This window comes from Rattus norvegicus, chromosome 4 (genome assembly GCF_021556685.1).
Source record: "Rattus norvegicus strain SHRSP/BbbUtx chromosome 4, alternate assembly SHRSP_T2T, whole genome shotgun sequence".
NCBI classification, from domain to species: domain Eukaryota; kingdom Metazoa; phylum Chordata; class Mammalia; order Rodentia; family Muridae; genus Rattus; species Rattus norvegicus.
This window is the reverse complement of record NC_141537.1, coordinates 161,157,996-161,179,556: the sequence shown is the minus strand read 5'-3', so window position 1 is coordinate 161,179,556 and position 21,561 is coordinate 161,157,996. Positions and strand designations below refer to the sequence as shown.

The 21,561-nt window shown below is 42.0% G+C and overlaps 1 long non-coding RNA gene across 1 annotated transcript; it reads left to right on the top strand.

The window, feature by feature from the left end:
- The first annotated feature begins 946 nt into the window (after nucleotides 1-946).
- On the top strand, nucleotides 947-21,135 carry LOC102546745 (uncharacterized). Its single transcript, XR_015687022.1, has 4 exons — nucleotides 947-1,012; nucleotides 18,402-18,528; nucleotides 18,665-18,807; nucleotides 20,829-21,135. It is a non-coding gene; the product is annotated as an uncharacterized LOC102546745 (long non-coding RNA).
- The last annotated feature ends 426 nt before the right edge of the window (nucleotides 21,136-21,561 follow it).

The following is a 21,561-nucleotide window of genomic DNA, read 5'->3' as shown; positions in this document are numbered from 1 at the left end:
CATTATTTAAATATATATATATATATATATATATATATATATATATATATATATATATATATATATATATCAGTGTCTAGTATGGGACTTGTGTTATTGATGCTTGGGCAGAGAAAAGTTTCAATGAATAAAGGACTTGCCATACAAGCCTGAGGAGCCAGATACACACAAAGTTGGGACTTAGTCAGACCATAAAGGTCACTGTCTCAAGATAGGAGGTGAGGACTATACCTAAGGTTGTTCTCTTACTTACACATAGATACACACACAGGAGGAGGAATGAGAGAGAGAGAAAGACAAGACTATGGCCACATGTGGTGGAGTCAAACATGGAATGGATTCCATGATATTGGCATCGGGTCTTGATGTGGCAAAGCCTGGTCTGTTAGGAAGCTTCTCCATAGTCTGCCTACAGTACCTGGTACATGCACCATAGGCCACTTTGGCTGAGGAAGACCTGAGGATTATGAAGTACTGACTGCATTTTATCAGCCAGGAATAGGTAACTCCTATAGGCTGCATCCTAACTAATACAAGGTATGCTAGGTAACGAGAAACAGCTCCTGATCCTCCAGGATACAGACCTTTGGCTTAATTTTTCCCAGCAGTCAAATGACAACCACGTGACCTGGCCGTGACATTCCTTGGTGTTACCTACTATGACCTTTGGATTCCCAGCTTTCATTTCCCTACTGGGTTCAGTTAGGAGAGTAAGGTGACCATATTATTAAAACCATTGACGGAAGGAAAATGTTCACATCTCCTGAGCAGGGATGGAGCTAATTGTAACCATGGGGTCTGTCTTGACTTGGGTGCTAAGGGAGGGGAACAGAGAGGGGACCCTGGGAGGTGTGGAATGCAGGGGCAGCTGAATCATTGCCTCATTGTGTCCCAGATTCCACATGGCCTCCTTAGCTTCCAGAATGCCCGTGTGACCTCACTGGATTCCAGGCTCTATATAGGATCAGCACCAGTGTCTACTCCTGTAAATAATTGAAAGGAATATAATAGGGTGAGAATTACTGTGGCCTCCCCCCCCCACTTTGCCTTTCATAAAATCTTTTTATATCAGAGGGGTCTGGTCCCAGCCACTCCTAGCTCTATAATTAGTTCTGGGAGCTGTGAGGACCATGACTTAGCTAATGACATTTCATGGTTCAATTTTTGGGGGGTCCCTCGGGCCCTTTAATCTTTCTTGGAACAAAGAGTCAGGGTTCCAGGTGACTGGATAATTTGCACTAATAACATGTTGGTCTGTCAGTGGGTTCCTAAACTTCACAAATGAACAAGCGGGTCCCCAAGGCTAGTGTGCCAATTAGAGGGCCCTTCTCAGCCTTCTAGCTCCCAAGCAGATGAACAGTTGGAGACTCATTAGTCACAACTGGCAGTTTTTTGTTACTGTCCACATACTGGTTTTGCCTCAGCCATCATTCTGACACCCTCATTTCTGAAAGCAGAGATAGCAGCAGGGTTTCTGAGGGACTCTAGACAGCTAGACGGCAAACTTGAGGTTTTTCCATGCTACAGGTTACCGAACTGTGAGAATACATAAGGGCACACAGTAGACAATCTTATCCTTAGAAACTGAGACCTGAAACATTAAGTAACCTTTAAGTCCTTTTCCACCCTGTCTACTTCTGGGATTTACTCAAAGCTCTTCAGCTGGTTTCCACTGACCTTCAGGTTGCTATGACCAAATGTGTGACAGAAACAACTGAACTGAATGTGGGCAGGTCTTTCTTGGCTCTGTGTTTCATGGAGTACAGTCACCCATGGTGGCAGGGAGAGACAATCATGATGGAATGGCTCTGTGGGAAGAGGGATGCATGAGTTTCACATGATAGTCAGACCAGAAAGCTGACTGGGACCAATAGTGGATATGATATGGTTTGCAAAGTTCTGGAAAGTTCCGTAGTCTCTTGAGACATACCACCCACTGGAGAATGAGTGTTCAAATTTAGGGGCCTGTTGGGTCCATTTTAGACTCAAATCACAAGAGCCACCAACATAATCCTTGTCTTCTTGCTTTCAAACTTGACCTTCCCTCTATATACCGCTCTACCCTCCCTGCCTCACTAAACTGTTTCTCCAATACTCATGCTTCACTCAACCTTTCTTCCCTAAGACTTTCTCCTCTTTGAAGTCTTGGTGAATTAACCCCTTCAAGACTATGCTGGCATTCCTGCCTCTTGCCTGCTTATAGCCCATCTGCTTAGTGTGTTGACAGAAGTAATCAGACTTTCTTCACAAATGCTGAGCTCTTGGGAATGAACTAGACCAATGTATCTACATCTTAGCATCATCAGAGCCTTGAAGGTTCAGGCACATGGCAATAATATAAGTAGTCTGAATGAATACACACATTGCAAATGCTTACCCATTATATACAAAGACAGAGGAAGACAGCAAGTGCAGAACGTTTGGCATGCCTTAGAGAAGAAAGAGAGGGCCCTATTTGAATATTATTTTGAGACTTTGAGTCTCTATTTGCTCTTATCTCCCGTGTATGTATGCATGGTAGGGGAGGCAATTACAGCCCCAAGTGCCCTTCCTTCCCTCCTCCCTTTCCACGCTGGATCAGAAGGTGGGGCAAGAGGCTTACTTCAAGGGCGTTAGCAAAGCTGCTGTAAAATAACCCTGTCTCTGGGGCTGAGAAGCCTCATGGCCAGGGTAAGCCACATTGCACCTCGTTCTAAAGCCATTGTGCTTGGATATTAATAGCCCAGGCAGTACTGTCTGTGTAGGCAAGTGTTGCTCTTTCTGGGCTGTGTAAGCCCCCATCTCCCAGAAACAAAAGGCTCCACAAATAACCTTGCATGTTCTAAATTCCTCTGGAGAGGGAGCCTGGAGATAATTAACATGGCAAAGAGGGTGGGGCTCAGGACAGAGGACCCTGCAGGACAGTTTAGAGCAACCTCAAGCTTAGCAGGAGAGGGAGGGGGGCAGTTTGTCCCCTATTGGTGAGGGAAAGCAAAGCAGGTCAACCCTCCTGGATTTCAGGCACCGGCTGTGGTCCTCAAAAAAAAAATCAGTGAACTTTTCTATAGTCTGTTTTTGTTCGTTTGTTCGTTCCTGTCTGGTTTAAAGTTCCATTTAATCGATTGTAAAACAATATATCACTGTAATAGAAAGTCATGTGATGGTCATCCTGGTGCTAGCAATGACATCTTAGGATGCCACTCAGCCTGCCACAAGATGGTGGCTCATCCCTGTGGTGACCAGCTTTGGAAATCAGGAAGAAACAAGGATGGGGTGTAGAGTTTGATCTCAGCTTCCTGTTACCCTCTTTCCAAGACAAATGTCAGCTATCCTTGAAGGAACCCCAACCTCCCCTGAAAGACACCCCCACCCCATCTTCTGTAGGCACTAGAAACCTTCTTTTCTTGCCGGGACCTAGTTCAAACCTTTCAGAAATGGATCTCTGTTTTACATGCTATATGCACCCTACCTGACATTTGCCTCACTGGGGGTGGGTAACCATATACAATATTTCCCTTCTCTGTGCCTCAATTTCTGGAACTTCCACATAAAACTGAAACCTTCCTTAGGCAAGGTGAGGGTGTAGCCTAAAATGGAGCTCAGTGATGTTGACTGGTCATGTCTTCCCCAGCTCTTGCTGGGATGCAAGCTATGTCTCAGATCTGATGCTGGTGTTATGTGGTAAACATGCCTCAGAGCATCACAGTAGATATCTCTTTTCAGAGGAACTAAAACAAACAAACAAACAAACAAACAGAACTGGGAGGAAACTGTTCTCAGGCATCTTCTGATAACAGATCTCCATGCTTTGTGGATTGAGTCAGGGACTAGTGCCTGGTCCCTTTTCATTTGACATAGTCTGCTGACTGCATTTGGCTCCAGACAAGGCTCCACAGCCCGACTCAGCATGGCAGGTAGGAAGATTGATTTTCCAGGTCCAATTGCTCAGGGAGAGTAGGCACTGTATTAACTCCCTGGGTCTGACACAACACAAGGACACAAGCCAGGTGGCTTAAGCCACGGAGATTCATTCACTGGATGCTTGGAATGCTGGACCACATGCTCTATGCCCTTCTCCTGGTTCCTGGCACTCTTGCTGGCTCCTGACACTCCCGAGTAGCAATAGGTGAGCATGTTCTCTCTCTGTTCATGTTTACCTGAGCCTAATTTCCCACCTCCTTTTATAGGACATTGGTTCTACTGAGTAATCCCTATTCTAATGACCTCATTTGAACTTGATGACCTCTCACAAATACTGAGCTGATCAACACAGTCACACTCAAGTTCCTGAGGCTTAGCATCCCAGCATATTGCTTTGATTCTTTTTATTAGCATTTATTTGTTATCTATAATAATAGGTTTCATTGTGAAATTGTCATGCATACATCATCCTTATGCTTTCTCACCTTCCCCCACTGACCTCTGTTCCTCTTCCCAACTACTTTCCTCTTGACTTCATGTGTTGCTTCTCTTCTCTGACCTGTGTGCTTCCTTGGCATTCTGCACAGAATCCTGGGAAAAGGGTTATTTGCTGGAACATGGGTTCCCTAGTAATCATTATACCACTGAAGAAAATGTTTCTCCCTCTCAAGTGTCTATTAACTGCCCACAGATACTCAGGTACTCTTTTGGGAATGGGATCTAAAAGTCAGTACATCTCAGGCATGTTATCCCCAGGATAAACAGAACTACAGGGAAAGGATGGTGCTCTCCCATTCTACAAACAAAAGGCTCCAAACCCTGACAAAAGAGCATGGGCTCCCAGTTCTCCAGGCTGGAGCCACACTGTGGGTCCCACATATGTATCTGAGCCTCTGGGAAAGTCCAGATTTCTCTGTCCCATGCTTTCTCTGGATGGGATTTCAGCTCGTGTCATACAGACTCAATGGGTAATTCCTGGTCGCTGAAGTCTGGGAACCTTCACTGAGGTAAAGACAGTGGATCTGAAAGCAATGTGTTGGAATGTGTCAGGGGCATAGGTTTACAATCTGAGTGGAACTGGGGTGGGATGAAGACAGACATCATAGCCCCTCGTTGCATGAGAAGCTGTGATCGGGTCTGCAGTAAAGCCCCAGATATTTTCCATCACCACAATTTTCCTAGTGGCTTAAGAATGACAACTGTGTGCAATGGCTATGACCACAGGCTTGAGTTGAGGTTGGCAGAGTGAGGGCTTTGGGAGGACTGGACTTGATGCTTAGAAATCCTATCCACAGATTCTGGGATTATCTCCAGAGCTCAAGATAGATGTTAGGGATACTGAGAGTTCCACAAAAGGCTACTGTTTCTAACTAGGTTTTATCTTTAAAAATGGTCATTTGTGCTTATATTAGCACCTTTGAAATGGATATAAAGTGATTTATTTATTTAATATTTATTTATTTTTTATTCCTTCCTTCCTTTTTGGTCAGGATCAGAGATAGCTTAGTGAGTAAAAGAGCTTGCTGTGTAATCGTGATGATCTGAGTTAGAAACTAGAGCCCATATAAAGGCTGACTATACAACTCAACTATTTGTAATCCCAACCCTCCTGCAAACACACCATGGAGGCCTGCACTGACAGTCAGAATGTCAAATTAAAACCCAAGACAAAGAAAAAACAAGAGAAACAGTCCTGACACTTGGCACAAGTATATATCTCTTTGTTTTTGTGTAGTTATTTCTTTTATATGTGGTAGACACTTCTAAGTTTTACAATGATATGTGAGTTTTTGATGTAACATTAGTAGGAAGAAATTAGTTGGGTATCAAAGCTTTCCTGGAGGAGGAAAGGAGGGGATGCCGTACATGTGAGTGGTGAGGGATGACCTTTGTTTGACTGTGGTGACTATGGCAACACTTCTCAGATGTATACATTTCAAAGCTTGCATAGGATTGTTTTAAGTTGAATGAGTCCTGAAACCAATGGTTATCAGAGATTTTCCTAGAAATAACAGAAGAAAGACCAGAATAACCTTTGTCTTACAAATAGACAGCAATGTATTCAAAGACAGACTGTGAATTCCCATGTAAGTTCCACTGTAACAGACCAATAGGGAAAAAGACAATATTTTTGTCTCATAGACAGGAACACCAAGGTCTCATTTCCTACTGGTTTGATCCACAGAGACGGAAACAGAGTTGTGCTTTCTAGTATCTGTGTCTGCTCTTCAAGCTTGTAGGCCCCAGTTCTTGTATAAACTCCATCATAAGATTGGTCACCAAAAATAAAATTTTAAGTATAATCACTCCGAATGCCTAAGCTAAAAAATGTTTAGGTAACCATAAGTAAGGTTGTTCTTGTGTTGGGTAGGCTGTCGAGGTAGGTTGTGGGAAAATTATGGAGGTGTGTTGTGGGTAGACTATGAAGATGAGTTGTATTTAGACCAAAAAAATATTGATTGCAGGAAGACTGCAGTGTTGGGCTGTGGATAAAATGAAAAGGTAGATTGAGGGAAACTGAATAAATGGGTTGTGATAGGCTCGGGGGAAGACTGTGAAAAAACCAGTGGTGGGTTGAGGGTAGACTTAAGAGGTATGTTATGGATAGGCTCAGAGGAGGTTTGTGGGAAAACTGCAGTGGTGAGCTATGGGAGACTGGAGTATTAGGTTGTGGGTAAAAATGAAGGGTTGGTTGTAGATATACTGCAGTGGTGGATTATGGGTAGACTATAGAGATAGGTTGTAGGAAGACTGAAGTGGTGGGTTGGATGTGAGAGAGGGATTGAACAATCTTCAGGAGTCCTTGGATTCTGCTACTCCACCATTCAGAATATGGAATCCTAGGCAAGGCCTCCTAATGTCGACCATTCCTGCTGCCAAGCTGTGAGAATGGTTACAGTCTTGTTTAGAATGGTGCCAAACAAGGTGATTGATTGTGATCATTATCAGTGGTGGTACTTGCAATTAGCAGTAATTTCGTGCTTGTTCGGGATCTTTTGGAGATAATTGAATCACACTACTCAGTAATTCAGTCCCTCCTGCTTCCTTTCCTCTTTCCCTTTCTGCCTCACCTTCACCCCCATGCCTGGAAAGGAAAGATAAGGCAATTAATATTAATCAGTTCATTATGTTCAATTGAGATTTATTGAACCAGGCATTTGAATACATTGCTACACGTTAACTCTTTGGCTTTCCTGCTGTTTAGTATCACACATACATTTAACTCTCTGGGCTTCAGGACAAGGCTTAGTCATTAACTTCTTTCACCAAGAACCATTAGCCCGAAAGACTTCCAGACCTCTTAGGCAGGAGAGATGGAGTGGACCTCACCTAGTCATGGAGTATGTGTTTGGCTGAGCCAGACTTCATTTCCGGAACTCTGTGATGCCTAGGCCAGTGTTCTTCCAGGGACACACTGCTGTTAATTCAAGATAGTGCATATAAGGCATCAGATCAATAGTATTTGTTCTTTTGTCCCAGGTATTTGGGAAGGTAGAACGAAAACAGAAAGAACCTCACTGGGGTAACGAGTATGAGTGATGGCTACATCCCAGCTCTGTGATGATTTCCTGATGAAAGCAAAGATTCTCTACTTGTCCCCATGTGCCTTATACTGCAGTGAAGAAGGAGGCTAATCCTGTCATGGCTACTTAAGAGGTCCATCTACACAGCCAGTTGTTTACTCAGTACCTAGCCTTCTAGCACTCTTCTCCTCAATAAGACTTTTAAATGGGTCTGTGGTTCTGAAGTCATGGGGACTCTGGATATTTGTGTATTGCTGAATGTGTGGCAAATGCTCTGCCTGTCCGTTTCCATCAGGTTTATAGTCAAGGTCTCTAGAGGCAAATGGCAAACCTAGGGATGAACTGTTTATAGCCTCTCCATGCTTGACATCCAATTCAAGCTACTTTCCTACTTTACTATCATTGAATTTCCTCTCCAACTGATACTTTCTTCCATATCTATCTATCTATCTATCTATCTATCTATCTATCTATCTATCTATCTATCATCTATTTATCTATCTATCCATCATATATATCTATATATACTTATATGTAATACATATAATTAGTGTTGAATGCCTGCTACATATGTGGCACCTGGAAACAAGAGAACAAGGAATGAAAACCAAAAGCTTTATTTTCTCAATTTGTGTCTATTTGTCTGTCTGTCTGTCTCTCTCTCTCTCTCTACATATGTACACTACATGTGTGCTACCTGGAGGCTAGAAGAGGGTGTGAGATCTTCTGGAGATAAAGTTATGGGTACCTGTAAGTCACTCTATGCAAATATGGGAAATGAAACTTCAGTTCTCTAGAAGACCAAGAAGTGCTTTTAACTGCTGAGTCATCTTTATAGCTCCTACATCTATGTTTCTTAAACTATGGGTTGTGGCCCTAAGTAGGGCATGCATGAAAAATTTGACAACAATAAAAGATTTCTGAATGAGAAACAACCAAAAATCAGGTCACAATCAAACACCCAATGAATCAAAGGGATCCTGGCAGTGCTTGTCCCTGTTGCACCCAGAACTTCACAAGGAGGGGTACTTGAGGGTGGGGCCAATTTGAAGGGAGATGATTCAATACATAGCACAAAAAGGGAGGAGTCTAAGAAATTCTCCTGGGTCTTTCCTAGGGCAATGGAGGAATTGACAAGGAGTTAAACCAAGATTTACAAGAATGTACTTCTCAAGAAAATAACCAAGTCAGTTTTGTACACAATGAATTCCGGGACCTTCAAGTGAGAAATGCATGAGACATGGTTGGTACAAGTATAAACATGGGCCTTGAGAGAGAGTGAGATGAGGGCTTGGGATTGACAGCGTGAAGATGAGCACAGTATATGGAGTTACTCAAAGCAGGAAGTAGAGAATAAATCAAGAGCAGCAGGAAGAGCAACCTGCCTATTGGTATCACGGAGAAAGAGTAAGGGGGTAGTTCACGTGACTTATTCGGACTCCTTTCCCAGATGCAAGGGTGTTCAACCTGCAGTCTACAGGCCATGTGTAGTTTAGAATCATCATAAATGTGGCTAAACACTTGTAGAGATAAAGACACCATTCGTGATGTCAAAAGGATAGAGGCCTCTGTGAGAGACTCCTTCTCTCTGGACACAAAGCCTTCTCAGTATGAGACAGCGTCCTAGTTAGACTCCATTGTTCTTCCTACTGTGCCAAAGGTCAGTGCTAGGAATATTGTCTCTGTTTCCATCTCTCTCTGAGGGTGCTGCAGGTGGATGCAGGCTTCGAAAGGATTCTCAGTGGGCAATGTTAGAAAGGAGCATCCCCCACTCTAAGCCACCATCCTTACTTGGCAACACTCCTCAAACTAACCAAGAGGCTACACCATAAAGCAGCCACAGGCCTGCAGTGAGTCAAAACAGAGGTGACTCCATGTGTCCTGGTCTTCGTCTTACCCCAAGTGGAGCAGGATGACTTGAAACAGCTGAATTTTCCAGCCAGTAATGCTTTAAGGTGACTTTCGCCTGCCCTTTCCTTTAGGTTTTAATGGCATGCTAATGTTGAATTAAAATGGAATTCCTATGGAGATGTACCATGTCTAAATCAATACTCACTGATTACTGTCAGGAGGATGAATATCAAAAGATATAATAGCAATTGGGAGGCCCAGACCAGGGTGAATAAAGCCGCTTGTGTCCATTAACTCAAGCCTGACTAATGCTAAATTACAATAAAATATCTAGGAAATTCTGGCCAGAGCCACTTTAAAGCCCACAAAATGTAGCCTAATTAGTGGTATGATGACAAATGCAGGAAGAATTCATTAAGCTCAAGGCCTCTCACAAATGAGGAGTCTTACAAACTCCCCATTTCCCCTGTCCCTAACCACAACCCTAGAACCCTGAATGGCTGACATGCCGCAGAGTGACTGCTTCTCCAGGTACTGAGCTAAGGCAGGCTTTCTGTGGGCATCAGGGAATGAATTCCACTCCTCTTCCCTCTGATATTAGGCCAATATTCAGCTCTCCTTTCTCTAGGAGGCTCGTCTTACCTTCAGTGCTTATGGGTGGCTGGGAGCACACATCCTCATATCAGATACTGCGTGTGGGTTTGTGTGCTTTCGTCCTGCTCATATCACATATGTACTTCTATTTCTCTATGTGTAAAGGGGATTTGCCACTTATAGTGTACATGTGTTATCAAAAGTGTTAGGACATTCAAAAGGTTTTCAATGGTGTCTGTACTAATAGGATGCGATAGTATAAAGTAGTTTTCTGTTTTTCGTGTGTGGTATTGGGGATTGAGCACAGGGCCTCTTGGTTGCTAGGTAATTACTCTGACTGAGCTCTATCTTCACCCTTTCTTTTGCCTTCTGTTTTCATTTGTGTTCTCACTAAGTTGCCAAGTTTGGCCTGGAACTCATTTTATAGGCCAGGCAAGATCTGAACTGAGATCCTTCTGTTTCAACCTTTGAAGTAGCTCAACAGCAAAATTTAAAAAAGGAGCTAATAGGACAAGTCTGCTCTGCCAGAAATGCACAAAATGAATGGCTGTTATAGAGGGAAATACCTTTTTATTAACAAACATGTACAACCTTGCTTAATTATAAGTGAAAACTGAGACCAGAGTAGGGGACAGTGATTTCCTGAGGTCATTGAGCATTTCGATTTCATTTAAACAATGATTAAGAGACTTCTGTGCCTACATTCCTTTCTTGTTATTAGACCATTTGATCAACTCATCCCCCTTAGGAAGGAACTGGTCATGCTGTCAGACCGATGAAGTTACCTGCAAAGCAGGTATAGCTATTTCTGAGCAACAGGAGTGAATGAGAGAAAGAGACAGATCAAATGTGAGAGGTTGTGGGAGCAGAGATGTGACAATAAATCCAACTCAGCGATCAGAAGAATGACTTGGGCAGTAGAAAGGGAGAAAACAGCATTATGTTAATCAGCAAAGGCATAGGCAAGGAAAAACAAGGCAAGCACAAGAGATGGTCAGCAGATTGACAATATGGGACACACGGTGTCAGGACATAGGTGACAGAAGGTGAGATTAAGCACACTTTCTCTCCTGGGCAAAGGGAGTAGAGTGATTTCTGTAGCTAATGGGTGAGCTCTAGAGCCAGCCACGGAAAGGTTATGCAGAAGATCTGCATGTTTACACCAACAGGAAATGGTCTCCGTTCATCTGGAGAGCGGATTTAAAGACTAATGTGGAAGGATGAATTTCAAATGTGAGCAGAGAAAGGATGAACAAAGATCTGAACAAGGGGCGCAGAGAAAGGAGTTGGCTGGGACACCATTAAATGGATGAAGTCAGATGAAGCTGGCAGCATGTTCAGTGTAGGAAAAGAAGAGAAAAAGAGTATGGGATGGTTTCATATTTCTCAGGACTGGGGATAGGGACATGGTGCTTCTCAACATTCATGGAACACTTGACTCAGTGAGCATTAGAGTCATCCTGGAACAACTACAGGAAGGGTATGATAAGATCATAGCCTGATTCCTGAGAACTGGATATTTAAGGAGACAGCAGAGGTGACTGCTCTGCATAGGTGAATGAGGATCACTGGAGCTGTGCAAGGTAAACTAAAAGGCATGAATCCCTGAAACCAAGTAAGGAGTCTGCTGTCACAATACTAAATAAAGAAGGGATTTCCAGTCACAGGAGGGATCAGAAGATGATCGGGCTATGAGCAATAGAATGGAGTGATCTATTCCAGTAACATGAGGGTTGGTTTTTCTTTCCCTGAAAAGGATGAAAAGTTGTAGTCGAAAAAGGATTTAGATTTAAAAAAAAAACCCACTACTATGAAGAATACAGAGACATAGGTTTGCCTGTGTCAGAGAGCAGAGCCAAGGGAATAAAAGAGGCTAAAAACATGGAAAAATAAAGAAAACAGTAGTTGAAGGAAAATTCTGGATGAACAGCTGAGGGTAGGCTTAGAATGCAGACCAGAATGACAGTCATTAAGAAAACACGTACCATTGCTGTGTGCTTTATACCCCTGGTTAAAGCAAGGAAGACTATGACTTGGGCTGGGAAGATGGCAGACAAAAATCCTGCGACACTGCAGATTTTCCATGTGACCCAGCTATACCATCCCAAAGGAGTTCAACTCAAACTGTCATAGAGCTGTTTACTCATCAGAGTTTATTGCAGCACCTTCACAATAGCTAAGTTATGGAACCAACCTAGGGACCACACAACAGAACAACAGATAAAGAAAATGTCGACACAGTTACAATGAATTGTTTTTCTGTTTTTTGTTTGTTTGTTTGTTTTTTTTGGTTTTTTTTTTTTTTTTGCTTTTCCATAAAGAGAACAATGTTATGTTGTTTGCAGGAAAATGGGTGCAGTTGAAAATAGTGATATTAGGCAAATTGAGCCTCTCTGGAAAAGTTTTCTGTCGTTTGTGATTCCTAGATTTTATATGAATGTATTAAATCATGCAAGCACATATGGCATGAAAGCAGATGTGAAGCTGTCTAGGAAATACTGGGATACGGGCTCAGGTTTATAGCTTCTTGGGGAACAGTAGCTCTACTCCAGTACTTGTTACAGTCTTGTTGCTATTTCTCCACCATTTATTTCTAGTCCCCCTGTTTTCTGTAAGACCCTGGAACAAGTCATCCTTCTGCACAGTTCTGGAAATATTCACAGAATTGTTGCTTTGCTTCTGACCTGAACCTTAGTCTATGTCCAGGTTGGGTATTTGAAACACTATTTATAATATAGATTTTAAGTCTCATACACAGGAGCTCATATTAGATTCTGTTCTAATATAAAATCGGCTGGCCATTCAACATAGCTACATCTCTTAATCTTAGGACAAGTTTGGACTCCTTCATATCACCCCTTTTACCCTCTTCTACTGCCACAGAACAAATACCACCATATATAACAAGAATCATTTTTGGCTATCAGTGACTTGATCCTACTACCTCAAAGTTGGTTCCTTACAAGCAGCTACAGAGGTTAAAAGATTCATAGTCATGAACAAATGGTGATTTTAAGGCATTGTGCTTTGGGACAGTTGATTACAGTAAAACAAACAATATTAACATGCACAGATGCCTTTTAATTTTGAGTGAGATACACGCTTAAAAGTCACCTGTAATCACAGAGTTATGATGGTAGCAATTCCGGAAGACAGCTGATGGTCTTTTTTTCACAGTAATATGGAGGCCCTAACAATTTAGTGCAAAGAGAAACACACAGGACAACAATAATTGTAACCAGGGCAGGGGCCATTTGCTGGACTGGAAGAAAATGATGGAAGATTAGGAGTGAACCCTCAAGAATCATATCTCTGTGATTTGATCTGATGGAAGGTAGAGAAGCAATCCCAAATTGCTAGTATGTTGACATGTGCCTATCTGAGGCTATTGTCAATGTACATCTCTGTCTTTGTTGTTCTGCTCAGCTCCTATCATTGTAGTAAGTTGCATCATTGCCCCCATCTGATTTTTATGGCACTATTTCATTTAATAATGGATTGGCCAAGGCCTTGCCTTGAAGTTACAAATTTAAACATGCTTTTTCAAAATATTAAGGAAAAGACATCTGTGTGCATTTTAATATTGTTTGTTTTAATATAATCAACTGCCCCAAAGCACAATGCCTTAAAATCACCATTTGTTCATGACTATGAATCTTCACTTGGGCAAAGCTCAGTAGGGATGGTTTAGTGTATGTGTGACCTACTTTGTATTGAGTATGTCTCATCAGGAGTAGAACATATATAATACCTTTTACCAGAACACATGGATCTGCTGGAATGTCTAGACACCTTCCTACATGCTCTCTTTTCCCATTAGGCAGGGTTTTTTCAAACATGGACTTTCAAAATGGGGCCCATTTGTGATTTCCACCATGTTCTAAAGTAAATTATATCTATAGATGTATGAGGCGAAAAGCCTGAATGTCCTCACGCTCATATTGCAAAGACTTTACCAACTGAGCCATCTTCCCAGCCCATCTACTATACTTTTTCCCCATGAGAATTTAGTGTATTTTACCTCTCACTAAATCCAAGTTGGAGTTTACTTGCTTTAACCAAGGGTATGTAGCAGAAGTGATTCTGTTACTACCAAGACTAAGGATTCTGTTACTACTAAGCCTTAGGAGATATAGACACTTTTATTTTTGTGCTCTTGGAGACTTGTTGAAGACACATGGACCACTGTGCAGAAAAAAGAGACCAAATGGAGGATCACTGACTCACCCCCAGCCTCCTGGCAGGCACCTGGTTCTAGGCATGAACATCACATACAATTAACACCAATAACTGTGTACTCACTGAGTCTTGTCAGAATTTCTGCTCTGTAGAATTGTGGTTAGCACAATGACCATGATTTAACCCACTATACTTTGAACAGGCTTGGAATATCACCCTAAACAAGCATTAGAAGGCAGCAAGGCAGAATTTTCTGAGAGGGTTCGGATGTATGTTTTAATGTCTCTAATTAAATTGTAAAAGCACCAAAGGTCAGTCTCAGCAATGCCCTAGGATCTACTAGGTAATAATGACTCACCCCAAACTCATAGAGAATAAAGGACAACATGCAACGTCTATTTATCCACAACAACAGATATTTCCTCAAGGTAGACCAGATGTTCATTTGCATCTCTGGACCTGTCAGGTTTCTTTTGTAGAAAAGACATTTAGACAGTAATCACTGACTAAAAGACTGCTTGGTAAAGTGGCTACAAAACAAGTAGAGTTACGGAGTAAAGTATCTCAAAGGGTCTAGCGATGGGCAGCGTCTAAGGATGCCACCACTGAACATCTAAAAGGAACAGAGCTCTCTTCATGGCTCCCTTCCTACCTCATCCTCCATTATCAATGTAGCTAAGGAACCTTGCCTCTGCTCATTTATGTCTAATGATTAACATTGAACTCTTACACCACAATCTCATTTTAACTTCTTCAAGTGATTAAATGTAACATAGTTTTCCTACACTACTCTGTATTAAGGAATGTCTCTCATAGGTCATTTGTAAGCATTCATTTCTTAAAGAAAATTATTTCTAACATCTAATTTGTTATTTTTGTGTCAAATACTTCATATCCTAGAACAAAGAAACAATTTAATTAGCCTAAATTTATATTTTGGTGTTTCCTTGAGTGAAATTAAAGAATTATGTGTAATATTTTTCATAGGTTAGATGTACAGCATCAATTTTTCCCACTTGTAATGTTATGAGTTAACACTGACTTCAAATAAGGTGTGTGTGTGTGTGTGTGTGTGTGTGTGTGTGTTGTATGTGTGTATCAGGATGTAAGGTTCTTTATAGCAAAGGTTATATTTATTACTATCTTTAAACCTTCCTTTTATATGGAAAGCACACATCACACTGCTGAATGGTAAAGGGCCACAGTGACCTACCTCTATGAGAGCAATTTAGAAATGACAGCATGATGCAGTTAATAAATAATATTCCAAGAAAGAATTCTGACCTTTCCACATTGCATGAGACTATGAACCCCACCTTATCTCTCCTCCCATACTGAGGCCAGCCACAACACAGCCATCCAAGATGCAGTAACCTCAGTACATCACAAAATATTCAAAGTACTTTTCAGAATTTAGGGTCAGAACTTCATTTTTGCTTCCTCTTCCTCAATGATCAGTATCTCTACCAGCTCTATGCCCCATCCATATAATTCTAGAGCCCTAACAATTAAAAAAAAGTCCTCTTTGGCCAGGAGTGCACATCAAGTGAAAGGGACCTTTTAAGGTAGATGACTTAAGGCTAAGTCATGGTTAGTCACCAAGTGAGTATATAGCCATTGGAAAATCATTGAAGCTTTTCTGGACTTTTTCATCCATGAAATGAGACTAGCATTGTTTTATGTCTGGGGTTTCCATGGCTCAAATGAGATAATACATGAAAGTTCTTTGTGTGCTGTAACATACTCCACTACTCAACAAGGCAATTTTACTATTGCCGAGGCTCTGTTGGAACACCAGGCCATCTGGCACATACAAACTTAACAGTAAGTCATCACACTGCAATGACCTGACCCATGTAGCCAGGAAAGGGCCTGAGGTCTTCAATCTAACTCTGCTGATGTGTTCTTGGATCAGCCCCCTGAAAAGGCAGAAATTTCTCTCTCCTCATTAGCTCACTGTCTGAGGAACTCATACGTCAAAACCACATCTTAGGGAAGGCTGGAATGTTCTAATTATGTATTCTTAAGGAAAAAAGAAGCCTTAAGCCTTCTCTTGCTACTTTCTCTTCATGCTCCAAGCTGAAGCCTGGAAGAAAAGTAAACAAGTCAGCCAAGGCCTCATCCCACACTCTTGCTGGAAGGCAAAATCTCCAGGAGGTTAATCGTGATGGGAATCGTGGAAGGTCCACTGTTTTTCCCATCACCATGGAAAGATTGCTTTGGTTTATGTGCTAGGTAAAGAGAGACCCAATCTTAGCCATGATGGGACAAAATGGAAAATATTATTCTTTTCTTAATTACAAGGTTACCATAAGATTCCTAGAAACTCATGAAATTTACAGTTTGTCTTTTGATATTTCACAGGTGGCTAGTGATCTAGGAAATCACTTCTGCCTCCTAAGAACCCAGCAAAGCACGGCATGGATTTATTGCACCCTTTGCCTGACACTGGTCTTACCTTAGGCAGGCATGGCTAATCAACTGCAGATGACAGGCAAGCAATCTTTTGGTTCTGGTGCCAGTCTGTCAGTCATGGATATTCTGAAGCTGATCTACAGGGAAGGTCCTCTGATTAGAACAGTATAGAATCCTCTCTTACTTATCTTTAGACCATCTCCTGCAAGTCCAGCCACTGCCTGATACAATGTTTATGTCCAGACAATTTTGAGTGGATTGATGAAGGGCACCAGGGGACTTGAACTCTGTTTTCTAGGTAGCCTTTTCCCACTTCAGATGGGTTATTTATATGGCCTCTTCTCACCTCCACACAGTGGAGCACGTGTAAAAACGACCCCAAAAGTGAATGAATCCTACACTCTTATTAAGGGAAAGTCATTATTTTCGCTCTTACTATCTCACAGTTCAATACACACACACACACACACACACACACACACACACACACACACATATATATGTATATACATATATATGTATATATATATTATATTGCAGTTCAGAATTCCATTTGCAAAATGGTAGAAACCTGGTATCACATTCCTGCTGGAGAGAACATTTTGTCTTTAAACTAGTTAATGAAAGTCATAGTTCAGAGAACATTCACTGTAAACTTGCTCCTCCTGGCAATCCTCTGCTATTTACTGACATCACACTAAGGCTCCTCTGACTTTTGCATGCCAAAGCTATGTTCTTCTGCAAGCTGCTCCTTGTGCTGTCTACAAAACCAACATAACTGGTCTTGTCTTGTCATTAGAAAGCTGCTGTATATTATTATCAAGGAACCCAGAAGCCCTCATGCACTCTATTGCCAAAGAACCACACTGTATAACTTCCAGCCCTAGATATGACACCAAGATTTCTATGGTCATAAAGTTCAGAACCCCGCCATTGGGAAATTGAGCAGCTCGCATTGCCTTTGATATGTTATGGAATCCACACACATGAACTTCCAATGGAATCTTGTGAACATTCATGAATCTTGAATAAGTATCTTTGTGCAGGTGCATGGGGACGTGTGGACGTGAGCACAGACTTACAAGTATGTGCATGTTTGGACTTGGACTTCCCCAACAAGCAAAGAGTGTATACATCTTTGGAGCATCAAATCTCATAATTGAACCAGACTTTTATGGAGACTGAGACAAATACTTCCTGAATTAAATTAGTGTAGGCACATACATGCATAGAATCCCCTGTTGCATGATGAAAAGAAGGCACTTGTTAATGGCAACAAAATGCATAATGAATGTCTTTTTTAGTCAGTTTCTTATTTCAGAAAAACAAACAAAAAAATACCCAAAGCTTTCCATGGGAAACATGAAGTAGAAAACAGAGGACTGAGTTCCAGACATAAACCCTCTCATCCATATAGCTTAGGCTCAGAAAGAGAAGAGTATGAAGCTGAAGGAATTCTCAGGCCCTTCTTTCCACCTGCATTCCAACTCCTACACACAGCTTTCTCTTGCCTGCCTGGAGGACCCAGGACTTACTAGAAAGCCCAAGACTCCACTTCTCTTTTTCCATCAAATGATCAGATGCTGGATTTCCTAGATTCCTCCTTCTCTCTTCATTAGGCAAAATGCTTCTTGCTTGAAGGATGATGGAGGTAATCTACAGGACAAGCAGAAGAACCAGGCCATTGGGAGTGACTGAGGGGAGACTCCTCAGGTTGCTCTGCTTTTAAAAATCTGCCGAAGTGTTTAAGGCATGTAGACCTGTGGAGGCCAAGGATTTAGTCATTTTAATGAGTCACAGTTGCAGCTGATTATTTTGATTAGATTGACTAAATATTCTGTCAATGAGGTAATGATACAGGAGTACACAGTTCAGCAATGAGATGCTGCAGCTTGCAAGGACCTTGTAGATTTTTCTAAATATTTTCTTATTTCACAGAAGGGAAATTGGCAACTCCAACAGAGAGCACTGGTCTACCTGGGGCTCCGTGAATGAGTGGCATAGATTGAGTCAGGACCCACTGTCCCATAGGATACATCATAGAAGGTAGACGTGTGGCTAAAAGGTGGGTAACTACTTTCTCTCCTTTCCCTGGTGGTCCTTTAGACAAACAGACCAAAACGTTAAAGAGGTAGTTTTATTTTTAAAAAATAAAATAAGTAAATACAAACCTTGGTTTCTCTGATGGCCTTATGTTCTAGGTTATAGGCTATTTGTCCCCAGACAAAGCTTCTTCACAAATGTGTTAGGACAAAGAGCAAACAAGATTGTACTACATTCCATGATTGTCGCCTGCCTGTTTGAATGTGTTCACCGCCTTCTCAATTACCCTAAGGAATAAACGGTAAGATTATGAGTCTATATGTGGCAGAGTCGAGGTTCAACAGGTTCAGACGACGTGAACAACTGGCTCCGTGTCACATAGCTGGTAGATGCGAGTATTTGGCAGCAGAGCCAAGTTCCAGCCAAGTGCACATAACTTGACCTACAGAAACAGATATCTTCTACTTAAGCCTTCCAAGGGTCTATCTAGGACAGCCCAGGCCCCTATTACATAAGCTGTAAATTCAGTAGTTGAAGAACAAGTTGGATGAGCAAAGAGGCATCTGCATTCAGTGGCCTCCTGCGGGAGGTATGTCATATACATCTGTCTGTAGCACGGATTAATCAGGCCTCAAGACACATAGTTGGCAACCCATGAGTCCAATTTTACAATGCTTGTTGTTAGTGTTCTTGGGGCTGCAAATCTCAACGCTGTTCAGATACTTCTTTTGTTTCTCGAGATACATTTTGACACATGTCCACATGTTTTCAATGCTCAGCCTGAACAGATGTCATTTATAAACCACCAGCTTACATACACACCCTCATTTCACAGCAATCACAATACATGGAGACGGTCCAGAGACAAAGAGTGGCACTCCCCTGCACTAAAATAAAATAAATCCAACAGCTCAATATTCAAAAGCAGAAAATTTGGGGGTGCATTTTCATTCCATTGGAAAATTGGGTGTAAAATCTTCTTAAGATTACTTTACATATGCACTGCATTTTCTGTTCCAAATCAAATGCTTACCGATTTGAGTGACTCTAGTTGCTCCTATGAGTTACCTTAGGAGGCACAGACTCCGTGATGACAGAAACAGGGACTGAGGAACTTTCCGAAGGCTAACGCAATCATAAAAACATAATGCCACATATATAAAATGCATTGATCTGTAATTACAATTGTCAAAATTTGAAAAGAATCTTTTGCAGTGCATTGTTTTAAACATTTTTTGCTTATTTCACTCTACTCTCACAACCACACTGAGAAATGTGCAACATTATATATTCCATGTTAAAATATGGAAATTGAGGCTCATAGGTTTCAAGTGACTTATACCAGACCACACAGCTAGGAAATAGAGAGCTAGAATTTAGATGTGAGGGCATGACTCACATCTGTAACAGGCCTGGAGCATGTGTTCTGTCATCTTTAGTTCCACAAAAGAGAAAAACAAGCTCAAAACAATAGTATACCTTCGGTAAAAGCCGCAAAGCTAATGAGCGCTAGGAATCAAACCCAAGTCTTTGACTCCAATGTTACAATCCTTTCCATACATATCATCTGGGCGAGCCCGTGGGTGAGTTTCAGGAGGGGCTGGCTTCTCTTTGCATCCAAGAGATTTATGTCTTCTGGTAAGGCAGCACTTCTTTCTGGAGTGGTCCCAGAAGGGGGTTGGCCCCAGGTCTTTTGTTGGAGGTAGGCAAGTAAGACACAAAGAAGCAGTGGTGGAGAAAACCCACGCTGTCTTTTGTCTGTAACAGGCAGCTGGCATAGGGCTGACCTTTTCAAACTTCAAAGAAGGTATTTGCCCGACACACATACCCTCTGCCTTCTGGAGACTGGAAAATGTTGATCGCTCTTCAGCATTAGTCTAGCCCTGCCATGAATAGTAGCCATAACCTCTGTTGAGTTAGTCCAGTCAAGCTCCACGTATTGTAAGACCTCCAAATGATTCTGAGGCCCCACAACTTGCCATGCAGGAGTCAGCACTACATCTTGCAGATGACGAGAGTAGGGCAATGATAAGGGGACTGACTTACCCAGCCATTTAGCTGGGTGGCAGTGGGGCCATGACCTCGTTTTCTACTGCACATTGCCTCTCAATATTCAAGTTCCAAATGGAGCTAGCAGTCTGAGCCCCCTCCAGTCTTCTGTCTTAGGCATGGCAAGACCACCCTCCCAGATCCTCATAATGGAAACTTTGCCCTTTCTCCCTCATAGTCTCCATTTAGTATGGCAGGAGATTCCCAGATTCTGACATGGACCCCTCTCACATTATCCCCTCCCCACTCAAGGTCTCTGTTGTCCCTTTCTAGAGTACTGGAAAAGCATTATCCTGCATCGACATTGCTCCCCAACTGCCTGCCTGCAGTGTGGCCTGCAATAGACTTCCATCAGACTGCAGGCCTCTTTCAAGGAATTCTTATTTTCTGGAAGGGAAAAGCACAGCCAATGACAATGGTTCTCAATGGCCTAAAAAGGTTGATTCTCCTAAGACCTCTGACCACCTGCTTCGGCTCTCTTTTACCAACCTAGTCTTCCATTCTACCATGCCAAACACTGTACCACAGCCTGAACACACAGGCTCCTAACTTAGAAATATACCTCCAGTTGCTGCCTCTGCCTGCAGGGTTGTCATCCCTATATATCTGCAAACTCTACTCCTCCCCATGGTTTAGGTTTTCAATCAAATTCCCCTTCTAGTAAGACCTATCCTCACTGCTCGAACTTAGGATTACCATCTCTTTTTGAAATGCTCAGTCCTGGTTAGGTTGTTCTGCATTCCCCCAACCTTGTAGCATTCAGCAACATTACAATTTATTGCATGTGCATTTCTAAGGTAGTTTGAATGAGAAAAACTAGTAACCAAGTATTCAAAGATCCAAGCCTATGAGGGACATTTTTTCATTAAAACCACCACATTCCACCCCCTGGCCTCCATAGGCTTGTGGCTCTCTCATGACACAAAGTAACTTAGTCCAATTTCAAAAATCCCCATAGTCTTTAACAGTCTCAAAATCGCTCAGAAGTCCAAAGCCTTTTGACTTT